Genomic DNA, 21170 nt, shown 5'->3' on the forward strand with positions numbered 1-21170 from the left:
GGAGGAAACCAGAGCACCCAGAGGAAGCCCACGTCGACGCACACTGGGAGAATGTGGAAACACCACACAGACGTGGAATTGAACCCATGCCACTTATTAATCAGTGCCCTGACCAATAATTGTCACTATCCCAACTGATCTCCCTGAAACTCTACTTTGCAGGAACTATGCAGTTGTTCTGAGCCTTTCAGAGGGATTGAAGTGGATTGAGAGAAAGCAGCAACAGGGTTGAATTTTGATCTGTAAAAATTCTGTCCATCTTCCCACTCTGTCGATCTCCCCTGTCTGTTTGTTCCCCCCCCGTCTCCCCCTCTCTGTCTATCCCCATCTGTCTGTCTGTGCCTCCGCGCCTGTCCCAGTCGCTTCCTCTATTCCCACTGTCTGTTCCCCATCTCTCTCTTCCCCCTTCTCTGTCCCAACCGTCTGTGTGCCACCCCTCTCTATCCCACCAGACTCTCTGTCTCCCCACCCCCTGCCTACCCTCGTCTCCCTATTACCTAGTTGTGTACTTCCCCACCACAGGAAAAGACATTGTCTGTTTAAACTATCCATGCCCGGCCTGATTTTATAAATCTCTATAAGTTCACCCCTCAGCCTCCGACACTCCAGGTAAAACAGCCTGTCCAACCCTGGCAACATTCTTGTAATTCTTTTCTGACCACTTTCAAGTTTGAGAACAGCCTTCCGATCGGAAGTAGACCAGAATTACATGGAATATTCCAAAAGTTGCCTAATCAATGTCATGTACAGCCACAATATGACCTCCCAACTCCTATACTAAACACTCTAATCAATAAAGGCAAGCAGACCAACTGCCGCCTTCACTGTCCTATCTACCTGCGACTTTACTTTCAAGGAACTACGAACATGCTCTCCAAGGACTCTTTGTTTCGCAGCACTCCCCAGCAATTTACTATTAACTGTATATGTCTGGCTAAGGGTTTCTTTTCCAAAATGCAGCACCTCACATTTTTCTAAACTGAACTCCTCGGCCCATTTGCCCATGGGATCCAGATGCCTTGTACTCTGAGGTAATCGTTTTCACTGTCCACTCCAACTCCAATTTTGGTGTCATCTGCAAACTAACGAACAATACCTCTTATGTTCACATCCAAGTCAATGATATAAATGACGAAAAGTTGTCGATCCAGCATCGATCCTTGTGACACTGGTCACAGGCCTCCAGCCTGAAAAGCACCCCTCAACCACCACCCTCTGTCTTCGACCTTTGAGCCAGTTCTGTATCCAAATGGCTAGTTCCATGAGATCTAATTCCATGAGATCTAACCTTGCTAACCAGTCTCCCATGGGGAACCGTGTCAAACGCCTTAAAGTCCATGCAGATCAGGACCACTGCTCTGCCCTCCGCAATCCTTTTAGTTCCTTCTTCAAAAAACCTGACTCAAGTTCATGAGATGTGATGTCTCACACACAATGCTGTTAATAATATCCAGGACTTAACTCTGTAACTCTGCATCGCCCAGTTATAGATGTTAATATTCTGTATAAACTTCACGTACACCAACTTTGTGTAAGTGTCTGTGTATTGAGTCTTGTTAATGTCACCAACACAGGTGAGTTCCTTTTGAAAGGTAGTCCCTATATCCCTGACCCCCTCCCACCTGCTCTGTCTCCTCCATCCCCAACGTAGACAGAAAGTGAGAGGAGCTCATGGGGTTTCCATGCGAGTGAGATTGAGAAAATCATCCCTTCTTTCCACGAGCCCACCAAGAAATGGTGATAGTGTCCTTACCTCTGGACCAGGAGGATCGGGTTCAGAGTTGAGTAACAGCATCTTTGAAGAGGCTGATTGGAAAACATGCCCAAGCCACCAGGCCATACTGTCTCCCAGCTGTCCCTGCCTGAGCCTCTTAAAAGAACCTTCCTGTAGTTCCTCTCCTGTCAGACTCTCCCATTGCTTAGTTTGTCCAGGATCCCCTCCTGCTGTTGCACTGATCCTGTCCCTCACTGACCTGTCCATCCCCCAGTTTCCTCCACATTCATTCATTGGTTACAATCCCATTGTCCCAGTCCTCCAGCACCGCCCCCTCCGCCCTATTGGGCAGCAGCTGCTGTCAATCACCCAGGCTCCTGTGCGATCAGGAGCATGTGCTGCAGAAGGGGAGACGAGTGCACTGGCGCAGTGCTGTCCAGTTGTTGGCGGATGTACAGGGTGGGTCACTGCCAGGGAGGCTGTGGGTTTGTGGGATTAATCTGTCATTGGCAGCTTCCTCCCTCTGAAAACAGGACCCAGGGGAATGGCCCCTCCCCTGGTATCCTGGCGAGTGGTCAAAGTATCAATGGGGAAGCGATTTGCAGAAAGTAATCAGACCTCTTGTGAAGATTCAGGAATGTTATTGAGAGGGACACGGGTCTGCCTGTGATTAGAGTTCTAATCTGTTTCATTTTAGTTCAACCAGATATGATTTGGCCAGGGTGTGCTGGATGGTTCTCATCAGAGGTGGGAGTGGGGGAAATAAATAAGAGGTTCCAGATTTGGAAAAAAAAACAATGTGGGTCTGACCTGGAAGGAAACCCTGGGAGGCAAGGGAGGATTCATCAACACCCCAGAGGCTCAGAGTCAGACTCATTGATTTGATGAGTTTTCCTGCAATGTGGAAACTGACCCTTTGGCCCAACCAGCCCACAACCGATCCTCCGAAGAGCAACCCAACCAGACTCATTTCCCTCTGACTAAAGCACCTAACACTATGGGTAATTTATCATGGCTAATTCACCTGATCTGCACCCGGAGGAAACCCACGCAGACACGGAGAGAATGAGACCGAGGTTGGAATCGAGTCTGGGACCCTCGTGCTGTCCCATCGTGCCGCCCCTTTTTTTGTTCTTAATCTGCAGACAGGAGCTAGGAAACTGAATTCAAAGAGAGGAGAGGGTGTTAAAACTGGGTGTGGAGGGAAGGAGTGAGGAGATTGGTTTGGATTTCAGTTCACAGAAAAGAGAAATTGAGAGACTGAGATTTAAAGCTTTGGGGAAAACAAAGAAACTACAATTTAATACTATAATTTTCTTATCAATTTCCATCCTCTATTAACAGTGGTGACCTGTTTTCTCTATTGTAGGGTTCTATAAGTGCGGATTTGTGGATGAGAAATTCAAATTGAACTTCCTCTTCAGTTTTGATGGTTATTTGATCTGTGCCGATCTGAATATCATTGGCCTTTTCATGTGGAAGGAAAGGTCTGTATTCTGTCCGTGGGCGAATGTTTCAAAGGTCAGTGTGACTGGAAACAAATACCGAGACACAGCCAAGCCCATGTTAGTGTGGTGACTTTGGAAAGAGAGTTCATTTGTTTTTAAAAGTCTGAAAAAACATGGCACATTTCCCAGGAACAATTAAGGTGCAGATTTGTTTTGTATGAGGACAAGGTTTTCATTAATCATGCAACCAGAAAGACACAAGGATACCTGCACCATGGAAAATACTATGAAAACGGGATTGTTGGAAAGGGGTTATTTATCGATCATGGCTTGTAATCTGTTGGCATTGTCACGTCAGTTCCAATGCCGTGGGGAAACACTGGAAATGTGATGAATGCAGTGTCGGTTTCAGTATTAAACTGTCAAAGGTGCAGAAGAAATTTACAAGGATAATGCCAGGTCTCAGGGGTCTGAGTTGCAGGGAGAAGTTGAACAAGTTAAGTTTTATTTTGTTTCATGCAGTGGAAACGGGGGTGGGGGGGGGAATGTTTTCTGGAAGTGTATAAGATCATGGGAGGCATGGGTAAGGTGAATTCACTCAGTCTTTTCCCCAGGAAATCAAGGACTGAAGGGCATCAGTTTAAGGTCAGAGGAGAAATTATGAAAGGGAACCTGAGGGTCAACTGTTTTACATAGAGGGTCGTATGTATATATGGAATGATGTGCCATTGGAAGTGGCTGAGGTGGGTACATTAACAACATGTAAAAGACATTTGGACAAATACATGGATGGCAAAGGGTCAGAAGCAGATGGACTAAGTGCAGGGAAATGGGGTTCACGTGGATTGACATTTTGGCTGACATGGGCCAGTTTGGGCCAAAGGGCCTGCCTCTGCTGTAGGACTCTGACTCCAAGTATATTTACTACTTCTCCCGCTATCTCTGGTAGCACCCTGGGATGTATTCCATCAGGGCAAAGAGACTTGTCTACCTTTAGCTCCAGTAGGTTGCCCATCGCTAACGCTTTCTTGATAATGATTGTTTCTTGGTCCTCACCTTCCTCAGTCTCCCTATCAATTACTGGCATTTCTTTGTATCCTCCACTGTGAATACTGACTGCTGTGTACTCATATTCCTGAACCCTGCTGGATAGGAATAACTCGGCACAGAACTCTGAGAGGTCTTCTTTGAGACTTTATTGATGAGACATGGCAGTTACATGAATAGTGTACATGCAGAACACCTCCAGGCAGCATCAGGTAACTCCCCGCCTGTCCGATGTGCCACTCCCATTCTTATAACTTTTTGGTTTGTGGTTTTGAATGGACGCTGTCTCTCAATATTATTTCCATGGCAATGGCAGTTAAAAGGTCGAGTTCAGCCCAGCACTTTGTGGTTAAACCACATATCCCTCCCCCACACCCCTGTCGCTCAGTCAGGTATCTGACAGGCACTTCAGATTCAGTGGGGGTGTCTGTCAGGATTCTGATGTGGAAGAGCCGGTGTTGGAGCGGGGTGGGCAAAGTTAAAAACCACACATCAACAGGTTATAGTCCAACAGGTTTATTTGGAAGTACAAGCTTGTGGAGTGTGCAGTGATTTCTAATTTGATCAGGAATATCTCTATGGTAACAGTTAAGTGCTTCAACTCAGTCACCATCACCCTGACCTCCACACACACTCACTCCAACACCATCACACTGATGCCGTCACCCCCTCTCCATCAACGTCACACTCATGCCCTCACACTCACAAGATCAGTGTCACCCAGACTGCCACATACTCAGTCTATCACCGTCACCCTGGCCCCCTCACACTCACCCCATCTCCGTCTCACTGACCCAATTAAGCTCGCTACTTCACCGTCACTCAGACCCCCTTGCCCGCACTACATCACCATCACCCTAACCCCCACACACTCACTCCATCACTGTCACCCTGACCCCCAACACTCAGTCCATCACCTTCTCACTGATCCACTCACACACTCGCTCCAACACCATCACACTGATCCCCTCACCCTCTCTCCATCAACGTCACACTCATCCCATCATACTCACTACATCACTGTAACCCAGACTGCCTCACACTCACTTCATCACCGTCAGCCTGACCCTCTTACGCTCACGCGATCCCAGTCACACTGCAACCTCACACTCACTAGGTTAATGTCACCCTGATTCCCTCACACTCACTCCATCATTCTCACCCTGACCCCGTCACCCTCATGCCATCTCCGTCACAATGACCCCCTCACACTCACCCCATCATCGTCTCCCTGACCCCCTGACACTGACGCGATCCCAGTCGCACTGCACCTCACACTCACTCGTCAACATTTCCCTGATTCCCTCACACTCACTCCATCACCGTCTCCCTGACACCCTCACAATCACACCATCTCCGTCACACTGATACCCTCACACTCACTTTGTCACCGTCACCCTGACCCATTCACACTCACTCCATCACCGTCACACTGACCCCCTCACACTAACTGTATCACCATCATCCTGACCCTCTCGCACTCACTCCATCAACTTCACAGTGATGCCTTCGCACTCACTCCATCACCATCATCCTGACATCCTCACACTCATTCCATCATCCTCACCCTGGCCCCTCACCCTCACGCCATCTCTGTCACACTGATCACCTCACGCTCATGCCATCCCAGTCACACTGAACCCTCACACTCTCTCAGTCACCGTCACAATGATTTCCTCATTCTCACTCTGTCACCATGGTATTGACCCCCTCACACTCACACCGACTCGGTGACACGGACCCCCTTACACTCACTCCATCGCTTTCACCCTGAGCCTCTCACAGTTACTGCATTACCGTCAAACTTATCCCCTCACACTCACATCATTTCCGTTACCCTGAGCCCCTCAAACTCACTCCATCACCCTCACCCTAATCCACTTACACTCACACATTTACCATCACCCGGACCCTCTCAAACTCACTCCATCTCCGTCACACTGACCCCCTCACACTCACACGATCACAGACACACTGACCCCATTAAACTCACTCCATCAGCGTCACACTAACACCCTCACACTCACTCCTTCACGGTCAAACTGACCCCCTCACACTCAATGCATCACCGTCACACAGACCCCCCACACTCACTCCATCACTGCCACCCGGACATTCTCACACACATTCCATCATCGTCACCCTGGCCGCCTCACCCTCACGCCATCTGCGTCACACTGAGCCCCTTACACTCATTCCTTCACCGTCACTCTCACCCTGATAAACTCACTCCATCACCGCCACCCTGACCTCTTCAACCTCACCGTCACACTCGTCTCCCCACACTCACTCAATCCCCACTGGCCTGACCCCCTCACACTCACCCCAGCACACTCACCCTGACCCCATCACACTCACTCCGTCACCGTCACACTGACCCCCTCACGCTCACTTCATCACATTCACCATGGCACCCTCACACTCAATCCATCACAGTCACCCTGACCACCTCAAACTCATTCCATCACAGTCACCCTGATCCCCTCACACTCCCCCATCACCGTTACCATGACCCTCTCATACTCACTGCATCACTGTATCCTGACCCTCTCGCACTCACTCCATCAACTTCACACTGATCCCCTCACACTCACTGCGCCACCATCACCCTCTGACAACCTCATACACACTCCATCATCCTCACACTGACCTCCTCACACTCACTCAATCACCATCTCCCTGACCCCGTCACACTCACACGATTACGGTCACACTGAGCCCCTCACACTCACTCGGTCACCGTCACCCTCATTCACTCACACTAACTCCATCACTGTCTCCCTGACCCACTCACACTCACACCATCACCATCTCCCTAACCCCTCACACTCACTCCATTACCGTCAAAGTGACCCCTTCACACACTCACCCCAACACCATCAAACTGATCCCCTCACCCTCACTCCATCCCCGTCACCCTGACCCACTCACATTCTTTCAATCACCGTCACCCTGTCCCCGACACACTCACTCCATCTCCATCACTTTGACCCCCTCACACTCACTCCATCACTGTCTCCCTGACCCTCTCACACTCACTCATTCACCATCACCCTCATTCTCTCACACTCACTTGGTCACCGCCATCCTGATTCCCTAACAAACACTCCTTCACCGTCACCCTGACTCACTCACACTCGCTCTATCACCGTGAACCTGATCCTCTCACACTCACTCTATCTCCGTCACACTGACCCCATTAAACTCACTCCATCAGCATCACACCGAAACCTCACACTCACTCTATCATCATCACCCTGACCCCTTCACCCTCACGACATCTGCGTCGCACTGACCACGTCACACTCACTCCACCACCGTCATTCTGACCCCCACACACTCACTCCATCCCCGTCAACCTGACCCAGAGATACTCACTGCATCACCATCATACTCATCTCCCCACACTCACTCCATCCCCAGCGCCGTTACCCCCTCACCCTCATTCCATCACAGCCAACCTTACCTCCTCACATTCAATCCGTCACAGTCACCCTGGCCCCTTCACACTCACTACATCAGCGTCACCATGATCCCCTCACACTCATTCCATCACAGTCACAATGACCCTCTCACACTCACTGCATGACCATCATCCTGACACTCTTGCACTCACTCCATCAACTTCACACTTATCTGCTCACACTCACTCCATCACCATCACCCTGACAACGTCACACTCACTCCACCACCGTCTCCCTGACCACCTCACACTCACATGATTACGGTCACACTGAAACCCTCACACTCTCTCGGTCACCGTCGCCCTGATATCCTCACACTCACAGCATCACCATCACCCAGACGCACTCACACTCACTCCAACACCGTCAACCTGACCCTCTCATACTCACTGTTTCTCCGTCTAAATGACTCCATTAAGCTCACTCCATGAGCGTCACACTGACACCCTCAGACTGACTCCATCACCCTCACTCTGACACTCTCACACACACTCCATCAACATCACCCTTACCCCCGCACACTCACGCCATCCCCGTCACCTTGACCCCCTCACAATCTCTCGATCAACATCACCCTGACCCCTCACACTCATCCCACCACCATCAACCCTGACCTCTCACACTCGCAACATCAATATCACCATGACCCCGTCACACTCACGCAATCACCGTCACCTTGACCCCCTCACACTCACTCCCTCACGATCCCACTGACCCCCTCACACTCGTTTCATCACCATCACCACGACGCCCGCACACTCACTCCATCAGAGTCACCCTGACCGCCTCACACTCACTCCATCTCCGACACACTGACCGCCTCACACTAACCCCATCACCGTCACCATGACCCTCTAACACTCAAAGCATCATCGGCATCCTGGCGCTCTCGCACTCACTCCATCAACTTCACACTGATCCCCTCAGACACACTCCACCATCATCACCGCGAAAAGCTTAACTCACTCCACCATCCTCACCATGACCTTCTCACACTCACTCCATCACCGTCAACATGACCACCTCACACTTATTCCATCAACGTCAACAGAACCCCCTCACACTCACAAAATTACGGTCAAACTGATCCCCTCACACCCACTCAGTCACCGTCCCCTGATTCCCTCACACTCAATCCATCACCATCTCCCTCACCCCTCACACTCACTCGGTCACCATCACCATGATTCCCTCACACTCATTACTTCACTGTCACCCTGACACCTCCACACTCGCTCCAGCACCGTCACCATGACCCCCTCACACTCACTCCATCACCGTCTCGCTGAACCTCTCACACTCACGCGATCCCAGTCACACTGCACCCTCACACTCACTCGTCAACGTTACCCTGATTCACTCACACTCACACCATCTCCGTCACACTGACCCCCTCACAGTCACGCCATCACCATCACCATGACGCTCTGACACTCATTGCATCACCATCACCCTGACTTCTCGAACTCACTCTATCAACTTCACACTGATCCCTCACACTCACTCCACCACCATTACACTGATAACTTTAACTTACGCAGTCATCCTCACCGTGAACTCCTCACACTAACTCCATCACCATTAACGTGACCCCCTCACACTTACTCCATCAACGTCTCCCTGACCCCCTCACAATCCCACGATTACCCGTCACACTGATTCCCTCACACTGACTCGGTCACCGTCTCCCGATTCCCTCACACTCACTCCATCACCGTCTCCCTGACATTCTCACACACATTCCATCATCGTCACCCTGACCCCCTCACCCTCACGCCATATCCGTCACACTGACCCCCTCACACTCATTCCATCACCGTCACTCTGATCCTGATATACTCACTCCATCACCGCCACTCTGACCTCTTCACCCTCATTCCATCACCGTCACACTCGTCTCCCCACACTCACTCAATCCCCACTGGCCTGAGCCCCACACACTCACCCCAGCACACTCACCCTGACCCCATCACACTCATCCGTCACCGTCACACTGACCCCCTCACACTCACTCCATCACATTCACCATGGCCCCCTCACGCTCAAGCCAACACAGTCACCCTGACCACCTCAAACTCATTCCATCACAGTTACCCTGACCCCCTCACACTCATTGCATCACCGCCACCCTGACCCGCTCACACTCTTTCAATCACCGTCACCCTGTCCCCGACACACTCACTCCATCTCCATCACTTTGACCCCCTCACACTCACTCCATCACTGTCTCCCCGACCCTCTCACACTCACTCATTCACCATCACCCTCATTCCCTCAAACTCACTCGGTCACCGGAACCCTGATTCCCTCACAAACACACCTTCACCGTCACCCTGACCCACTCACACTCGCTCCATAATCGTCAACCTGACCCTCTCACACTCACTCTATCTCCGTCACACTGACCCCATTAAACTTACTCCATCAGCATCACACCGACGCCCACACACTCACTCTATCATCGTCACCCTGTCCCCCTCACCCTCACACCATCTGCGTCACACTGACCCCGTCACACTCACTCCAACACCGTCACTCTAACCCTGATACACTCACTCCATCCCCGTCAACCTGACCCAGAGACACTCACTCCATCACCGTCACATTCATCTCCCCACACTCACTCCATCCCCAGCGCCATTACCCCCTCTCCCACATTCCATCACAGCCAACCTGACCCCCTCACACTCAAGCCAACAACGTCACCCTGACCACCTCAAACTCATTCCATCACAGTTACCCTGGCCCCCTCACACTCACTCCATCACAGTCACCATCATCCCCTCACACTCATTCCATCACAGTCACCCTGATCCCCACACACGCACTCCATCTCCATCACACTGACACCCTCACACCCACCCCATCACTGTCACCATGACCCTCTCACACTCACTGCATGACCATCATCCTGACACTCTCGCACTCTCTCCATCAACTTCACACTTATCCGCTCGCACTCACTCCATCACCATCACCCTGACAACCTCAAACTCACGCCATCACCACTACCCTGACCCCCTTACACTAACTCCACCACCGTCGCCCTGACCACCTCACACTAACACGATTACGGTCACCCTGATCACCTCACACTCGCCCATCACCGTTACCATGACCCTCTCACACTCACTGAATCACTGTATCCTGACGCTCTCGCACTCACTCCATCAACTTCACACTGATCCACTCACACTCACTCTGCCACCATCAGCCTGACAACCTCATACACACTCCATCATCCTCACACTGACCTCCTCGCACTCACTCCATCACCGTCACCGTGACTTGTAACACTCACTCAATCACCATCTCCCTAACCCCCTCTCACTCACACGATTACGGTCACACTGAACCCCTCACACTCACTCGGTCACCGTCACCCTGATTCCCTCACACTAACTCCAACCCCCTCACACTCACCCAGGCACACTCACCCTGACCCCATCACATTCACTCCATCACCATCACACTGACCCCCTCACGCTCACTACATCACATTCACCATGACCCCCTCACACTCACTCCATCACCACCACTGGACATTCTCACACACATTCCATCATCGGCACCCTGACCCCCTCACCCTCACGCCATATCCGTCACACTGACCCACTCACACTCATTCCTTCACCGTCACTCTGATCCTGATACACTCACTCCATCACCGCCACCCTGACCTCTTCACCCTCATTCCATCACCGTCACACTCGTCTCCCCACACTCACACAATCCCCACTGGCCTGAGCCCCTCACACTCACCCCAGCACACTCACCCTGACCCAATCACACTCACTCCGTCACCATCACACGGACCCCCACACACTCACACCATTACATTCACCATGGCCCCCTCACACTCAATCCAACACAGTCACCCTGACCACCTCAAACTCATTCCATCACAGTCACCCTGACCCCCTCACACTCATTCCATCACCGCCACCCTGACCCGCTCACACTCTTTCAATCACCGACACCCTGTCCCCGACACACTCACTCCATCTCCATCACTTTGACCCCCTCACACTCACTCCATCACTGTCTCCCTGACCCTCTCACACTCACTCATTCACTATCACCCACATTCCCTCAAACTCACTCGGTCACCGCCACCCTGATTCCCTCACAAAAACACCTTCACCGTCACCCTGACCCACTCACACTCGTTCCATCACCGTCAACCTGACCCTCTCACACTCACTCTATCTCCGTCACACTGACCCCATTAAACTTACTACATCAGCATCACACCGACCCCCTCACACTCACTCTATCATCGTCACCCTGTCCCCCTCACCCTCACACCATCTGCGACACACTGACCCCGTCACACTCACTCCCACACCATCACTCTAACCCCGACACACTCACTCCATCACCGTCAACCTGACCCAAAGACACTCACTCCATCACCGTCACATTCATCTCCCCACACTGACTCCATCCCCAGCGCCATTACCCCCTCACCCACATTCCATCACAGCCAACCTGACCCCCTCACACTCACTCCCACACCATCACTCTAACCCCGACACACTCACTCCATCACCGTCAACCTGACCCAAAGACACTCACTCCATCACCGTCACATTCATCTCCCCACACTCACTCCATCCCCAGCGCCATTACCCCCTCACCCACATTCCATCACAGCCAACCTGACCCCCTCACACTCACTCCATCACCGTCACCATCATCCCCTCACACTCATTCCATCACAGTCATCCTGGCCCCCTCACACTCACTACATCACAGTCACCATGATCCCCTCACACTGATTCGAATGCAGTCACCCTGATCCCCTCACACTCCCCCATCACCGTTACCATGACCCTCTCACACTCACTGCATCACTGTATCCTGACCCTCTCGCACTCTCCATCAACTTCACACTGATCCCCTCACACTCACTCCACCACCATCACCCTGAAAATCTCATACACACTCCATCATCCTCACACTGACCTCCTCGCACTCACTCCATCACCGTCACCGTGACCTGTCACACTCACTCAATCACCATCTCCCTGACCCACTCTCACTCACACGATTACGGTCACACTGAGCCCCTCACACTCACTCGGTCACCGTCACCCTGATTCCCTCACACTAACTCCATCACCGTCTCCCTGACCCACTCACACTCACTCGATCACCATCTCCCTAACCCCTCACACTCACTCCATCACCGTCAAAGTGACCCCTTCACACACTCACTCCAACACCATCAAACTGGTCTCCTCACCCTCACTCCATCACTGCCAACCGGACATTCTCACACACATTCCATCATCGTCACCCTGAACCCCTCACCCTCACGCCATATCCGTCACACTGAACCCCTCACACTCATTCCATCATCGTCACTATGATCCTGATACACTCACTCCATCACCGCCACCCTGACCTCTTCACCCTCATTCCATCACCGTCACACTCGTCTCCCCACACTCACAGATCCCCACTGCCCTGACCCCCTCACACTCACCCCAGCACAATCACCCTGACCCCATCACACTCACTCCATCACCGTCACACTGACCCCCTCACACTCACTCCATCACATTCACCATGGCCCCCTCACACTCAATCCAACACAGTCACCCTGACCACCTCAAACTCATTCTATCACAGTCACCCTGACCCCCTCACGCTCATTCCATCACCGCCACCCTGACCCGCTCAAACTCTTTCAATCACCGTCACCCTGTACCCGACACACTCACTCCATCTCCATCACTTTGACCCCCTCCCACTCATTCCGTCACTGTTTACCTGACCCTCTCACACTCACTCATTCACCATCACCCTCATTCCCTCAAACTCACTCGGTCACCGCCACCCTGATTCCCTCACAAACACACCTTCACCGTCACCGTGACCCACTCACACTCGCTCCATCACCGTCAACCTGACCCTCTCACACTCACTCTATCTCCGTCACACTGACCCCATTAAACTTACTACATCAGCATCACACCGACCCCCTCACACTCACTCTATCATCGTCACCCTGTCCCCCTCACCCTCACACCATCTGCGACACACTGACCCCGTCACACTCACTCCCACACCGTCACTCTAACCCCGACACACTCACTCCATCACCGTCAACCTGACCCAAAGACACTCACTCCATCACCGTCACATTCATCTCCCCACACTCACTCCATCCCCAGCGCCATTACCCCCTCACCCACATTCCATCACAGCCAACCTGACCCCCTCACACTCACTCCATCACCGTCACCATCATCCCCTCACACTCATTCCATCCCAGTCACCCTGGCCCCCTCACACTCACTACATCACAGTCACCATGATCCCCTCACACTGATTCGAATGCAGTCACCCTGATCCCCTCACACTCCCCCATCACCGTTACCATGATCCTCTCACACTCACTGCATCACTGTATCCTGACCCTCTCGCACTCACTCCATCAACTTCACACTGATCCCCTCACACTCACTCCACCACCATCACCCTGAAAATCTCATACACACTCCATCATCCTCACACTGACCTGCTCGCACTCACTCCATCACCGTCACCGTGACCTGTCACACTCACTCAATCACCATCTCTCTGACCCCCTCTCACTCACACGATTACGGTCACACTGAGCCACTCACACTCACTCGGTCACCGTCACCCTGATTCCCTCACACTAACTCCATCACCGTCTCCCTGACCCACTCACACTCACTCGATCACCATCTCCCTAACCCCTCACATTCACTCCATCACCGTCATTACCCCCTCACCCACATTCCATCACAGCCAACCAGACCCCCACACACTCACTCCATCACAGTCACCCTGGCCCCCTCACACTCACTACATCACCTTCACCATCATCCCCTCACACTCATTCCATCACAGTCACCCTGGCCCCCTCACACTCACAACATCACAGTCACCATGATCACCTCACACTCATTCCATCACAGTCACCCTGATCCCCACACATGCACTCCATCTCCATCACACTGACACCCTCACACCCACCCCATCACTGTCACCATGACCCTCTCACACTCACTGCATGACCATCATCCTGACACTCTCGCAGTCACTCCATCAACTTCACACTTATCCATTCACACTCACTCCATCTCCATCACCCTGACAACCTCACACTCACGCCATCACCGCAACCCTGACCCCCTTACACGAACTCCAGCAGCGTCTCCCTGACATCCTCACACTCACAGCATCAACGTCACCCAGACGCACTCATACTCACTCCATCACTCCATCACCGTCAACCTGACCCTCTCACACTCACTCTTTCTCCGTCAAACTGACACGATTAAGCTCACTCCATGAGCGTCACACTAACACCCTCACACTGACTCCATCACCATCACTCTGACCCTCTCACACGCACTCCATCAACATCACCCTAACCCCCGCACACTCACGCCATCCCTGTCACCTTGACCCCCCTCACAATCACTCGATCAACATCACCCTGACCCCCTCACACTCATCCCACCACCATCAACCCTGAACTCTTACACTCGCAAGATCAATGTGTCCATGACCCCCTCACACTCTCTCCATCACGATCCCACTGACCCCCTCACACTCACTCCATCAACATCACCGTGACCCTTTCACACTCACTCCATCACAGTCACCCTGACCGCCTCACACTCATTCCATCACAGTCACCCTGACCCCCTCACACTCATTCCATCACAGTCACCCTGGACCCCTCACACTCACTCCATCTCTGACACAGTGACCTCCTCACACTAACCCCATCACCGTCACCATGAACCTCTAACACTCAAAGCATCATCGTCATCCTGGCCCTCTAGCACTCACTCCATCAACTTCACACTGATCCCCTCACACACATTCCACCACCATCACCGTGAAAACCTTAACTCACTCCACCATCCTCACCATGACCTCCTCACACTCACACCATCACCGTCAACATGACCCCCTCACACTTACTCCATCAACGTCTCCCTGACCCCCTCACACTCACACGATTACGGTCACACTGATCCCCTCATACTCACTTGGTCACCGTCTGCATCACCCCTCACAATCTCTCGGTCACTGTCACCCTGATTCCCTCACACTCATTAATTCACCGTCACCCTGACACCCCCACACTCGCTCCATCACCGTCACCATGACTCCCTCACACTCACTCAATCACCGTCTCGCTGAACCCCTCACACTCACGCGATCCCAGTCACACTGCACCCTCACACTCACTCGTCAACATTACCCTGATTCACTCACACTCACACCATCTCCGTCACACTGACCCCCTCACAGTCACGCCATCACCATCACCATGACCCTCTGACACTCATTGCATCACCGTCACCCTGACTTCACAAACTCACTCCAGCAACTTCACACTGTTCCCCACACACTCACTCCATGACCATTATCCTGACATCTTCACACTCACTCCATCACCATCACCATGACCCTCTCACACCCATTCCATCACCATCTCCCTGACCCCCTCATACTCACGCGATCCCAGTTACACTGAAGCCTCACACTCACTCGTTCACCATCACACTGATTCCCTCATACTCACTCCATTCCCATGACACTGGCCCACTCACACTCATTCCATCGCCTTCACCCTGATCGCCTCACAGTCACGCCATTACGATCAAACTTTACCCCTCACACTCACATCATCTCTGGATTGTGGGAGGAAACCTGAGCACCCGGAGGATACCCACGCAGACACGGAGAGAATGAGCCCGAGGCTGGAATCGAGTCTCGGACGCTGGTGCTGTCCCATCGTGCCGCCCCTTTTTTTGTTCTTAATCTGCAGACAGGAGCTAGGAAACTGAATTCAAAGAGAGGAGAGGGTGTTAAAACTGGATGTGGAGGGAAGGAGTGAGGAGATTGGTTTGGATTTCAGTTCACAGAAAAGAGAAATTGAGAGACTGAGATTTAAAGCTTTGGGGAAAACAAAGAAACTACAATTTAATACTATAATTTTCTTATCAATTTCCATCCTCTATTAACAGTGGTGACCTGTTTTCTCTATTGTAGGGTTCTGAAAGTGCGGATTTGTGGATGATAAATTCAAATTGAACTTCCTGTTCAGTTTTGATGGTTACTTGATCCGTGCCGATCTGAATATCATTGGCCTTTTCATGTGGAAGGAAAGGTCTGTATTCTGTCCGTGGGCGAATGTTTCAAATGTCAGTATGACTGGAAACAAATACCGAGAAACAGCCAAGTCCATGTTAGTGTGGTGACTTTGGAGAGAGAGTTCATTTGTTTTTAAAAGTCTGAAAGAACATGGCACATTTCCCAGGAACAATTAAGGTGCAGATTTGTTTTGTATGAGGACAAGGTTTTCATTAATCATGCAACCAGAAAGACACAAGGATACCTGCACCATGGAAAATACTACGAAAACGGGATTGTTGGAAAGGGGTTATTAATCGATCATGGTTTGTAATCTGTTGGCATTGTCACATCAGTTCCAATGCCGTGGGGAAACACTGGAAATGTGATGAATGCAGTGTAGGTTTCAGTATTAAACTGTCAAAGGTGCAAAAGAAATTTACAAGGATGATGCCAGGTCTCAGGGGTCAGAGTTGCAGGGAGAAGTTGAACAAGTTAAGTTTTGTTTTGGTTCCAGCAGTGGAAAAGGAGTGGGGGGGTGAAGTTTTCTGGAAGTGTATAAGATCATGGGAGGCATGGGTAAGGTGAATTCACTCAGTCTTTTTCCCAGGAAATCAAGGACTAGAGGGCATCAGTTTAAGGTCAGAGGAGAAATTATGAAAGGGAACCTGAGGGTCAACTGTTTTACATAGAGGGTCGTATGTATATATGGAATGATGTGCCATTGGAAGTGGCTGAGGTGGGTACATTAACAACATGTAAAAGACATTTGGACAAATACATGGATAGCAAAGGGTCAGAAGCAGATGGACTAAGTGCAGGGAAATGGGGTTCACGTTGATTGACGTTTTGGCTGACATGGGCCAGTTTGGGCCAAAGGGCCTGCCTCTGCTGTAGGACTCTGACTCCAAGTATATTTACTACTTCTCCCGCTATCTCTGGTAGCACCCTGGGATGTATTCCATCAGGGCAAAGAGACTTCTCTACCTTATAGCTCCATTAGGTTGCCCATCTCTAACGCTTTCGTGATAATGATTGTTTCTTGGTCCTCACCTTCCTCAGTCTCCTTATCAATTACTGGCATTTCTTTGTATCCTCCACTGTGAAGACTGACTGCTGTGTACTCATATTCCTGAACCCTGCTGGATAGGAATAACTCGGCACAGAACTCTGAGAGGTCTTCTTTGAGACTTTATTGATGAGACATGGCAGTTACATGAATAGTGTACATGCAGAACACCTCCAGGCAGCATCAGGTAACTCCCCGCCTGTCCGATGTGCCACTCCCATTCTTATAACGTTTTGGTTTGTGGTTTTGAATGGACGATGTCTCTCAATATTATCTCCATGGCAATGGCAGTTAAAAGGTCGAGTTCAGCCCAGCACTTTGTGGTTAAACCACATACCACTCCCCCACACCCCTGTCGCTCAGTCAGGTATCTGACAGGCACTTCAGATTCAGTGGGGATGTCTGTCAGGATTCTGATGTGGAAGAGCCGGTGTTGGAGCGGGGTGGGCAAAGTTAAAAACCACACATCACCAGGTTATAGTCCAACAGGTTTATTTTGAAGTACAAGCTTGTGGAGTGTGCAGTGATTTCTAACTTGATCAGGATTATCTCGATGGTAACAGTTAAGTGCTTCAATTCAGTCACCATCACCCTGACCCCCACACACACTCACTCCAACACCATCACACTGATGCCGTCACCCCCTCTCCATCAACGTTACACTCATGCCTTCACACTCACACCATCAGTGTCACCCAGACTGCCACATACTCAGTCTATTACCGTCACCCTGGCGCCCTCACACTCACCCCATCTCCGTCTCACTGACCCCATTAAGCTCGCTCCTTCACCGCCACTCAGACCCCCTTGCCCGCACTACATCACCATCACCCTAACCCCCACACACTCACTCCATCACTGTCACCCTGACTCCCTCACACTCAGTCCATCACCTTCTCCCTGACCCACTCACACACTCGCTCCAACACCATCACACTGATCCCCTCTCCCTCTCTCCATCAACGTCACACTCATCCCATCATACTCACTACATCACTGTAACCCAGACTGCCTCACACTCACTTCATCACCGTCACCCTGACCCACTTACACTCACGCGATCCCAGTCACACTGCACCCTCACACTCACTAGGTTAATGTCACCCTGATTCCCTCACACTCACACCATCTCCGTCACACTGACTCCTCACTCTCACTGCATCACTATCATCCGGACCCACTTGCACTCACTTCATCAACTTTCGACTAATGCCCTCACACACGCTCCATCACCATCACCCTGACCTCCTCACACTCACTCCATCATTCTCACCCTGTCCCCGTCACCCTCATGCCATCTCCGTCACACTGACCCCCTCACACTCACCCCATCATCGTGTGCCTGACCCCCTCACACTGACGCGATCCCAGTCGCACTGCACCTCACACTCACTCGTCAACATTTCCCTGATTCCCTCACACTCACTCCATCACCGGCTCCCTGACACCCTCACAATCACACCATCTCCGTCACACTGACACCCTCACACTCACTTTGTCAACGTCACCCTGATCGATTCACACTCACTCCATCACCGTCACACTGACCCCCTCACACTAACTGTATCACCATCATCCTGACCCTCTCGCACTCACTCCGTCAACTTCACAGTGATGCCCTCGCACTCACACCATCACCATCATCCTGACATCCTCACACTCATTCCATCATCCTCACCCTGGCCCCTCACCCTCACGCCATCTCTGTCACACTGATCACCTCACGCTGATGCCAATCCAATCACACTGAACCCTCACACTCTCTCAGTCACCGTCACAATGATTTCCTCATTCTCACTCTGTCACCATGGTATTGACCCCCTCACACTCACACCGACTCGGTGACACGGACCCCCTCACACTCACTCCATCGCTTTCACCCTGAGCCTCTCACAGTTACTGCATTACCGTCAAACTTATCCCCTCACACTCACATCATCACGGTTACCCTGAGCCCCTCAAACTCACTCCATCACCCTCACCCTAATCCACTTACACTCACACATTTACCATCACCCGGACCCTCTCACCCTCACTCCATCTCCGTCACACTGACCCGCTCACACTCACACGATCACAGACACACTGGCCCCATTAAACTCACTCCATCAGCGTCACACTAAAAACCTCACACTCACTTCTTCACGGTCAAACTGACCCCCTCACACTCAAAGCATCACCGTCACACAGACCCCCCACACTCACTCCATCACCGCCATCCGGACATTCTCACACACATTCCATCATCGTGACCCTGGCCGCCTCACCCTCACGCCATCTGCGTCACACTGACCCCCTTCCACTCATTCCTTCACCGTCACTCTCACCCTGATACACTCACTCCATCACTGCCACCCTGACCTCTTCACCCTCATTCAATCACCGTCATACTCGTATCCCCACACTCACTCAATCCCCACTGGCCTGACCACCTCACACTAACCCCTGCACACTCACCCTGACCCCCTCACGCTCACTCCATCACATTCACTATGGCACCCTCACACTCAATACATCACAGTCACCCTGACCACCTCAAACTCATTCCATCACAGTCACCCTGATCCCCTCACACTCCCCCATCACCGTTACCATGACCCTCTCATACTCAGTGCATCACTGTATCCTGACCCTCTCGCACTCACTCCATCAACTTCACACTGATCCCCTCACACTCACTCCACCACCATCACCCTCTGACAACCTCATACACACTTCATCATCCTCACACTGACCTCCTCACACTCACTCAATCACCGTGTCCCTGACCCCATGACACTCACACGATTACGGTCACACTGAGCCCCTCACACTCACTCGGTCACCGTCACCCTCATTCCCTCACACTAACTCCATCACCATCTCCCTGACCCACTCACACTGACTCCATTACCGTCAAAGTGACCCTTCACACACTCACTCCAAAACCATCAAACTGATCCCCTCACCCTCACTCCATCCCCGTCACCCTGACCCGCTCATATTCTTTCAATCACCGTCACCCTGTCCCCGACACACTCACTCCATCTCCATCACTTTGACCCCCTCACACTCACTCCATCACTGTCTCCCTGACCCTCTCACACTCACTCATTCACCATCACCCTCATTCCCTCACACTCACTTGGTCACCGCCACCCTGATTCCCTAACAAACACTCCTTCACCGTCACCCTGACCCACTCACACTCGCTCCATCACCGTCAACCTGACCCTCTCACACTCACTCTATCTCCGTCACACTGACCTCATTAAACTCACTCCATCAGCATCACACGGAACCCCTCACACTCACTC

Source organism: Chiloscyllium punctatum, chromosome 19 (genome assembly GCF_047496795.1).
Source record: "Chiloscyllium punctatum isolate Juve2018m chromosome 19, sChiPun1.3, whole genome shotgun sequence".
Classification (NCBI taxonomy): domain Eukaryota; kingdom Metazoa; phylum Chordata; class Chondrichthyes; order Orectolobiformes; family Hemiscylliidae; genus Chiloscyllium; species Chiloscyllium punctatum.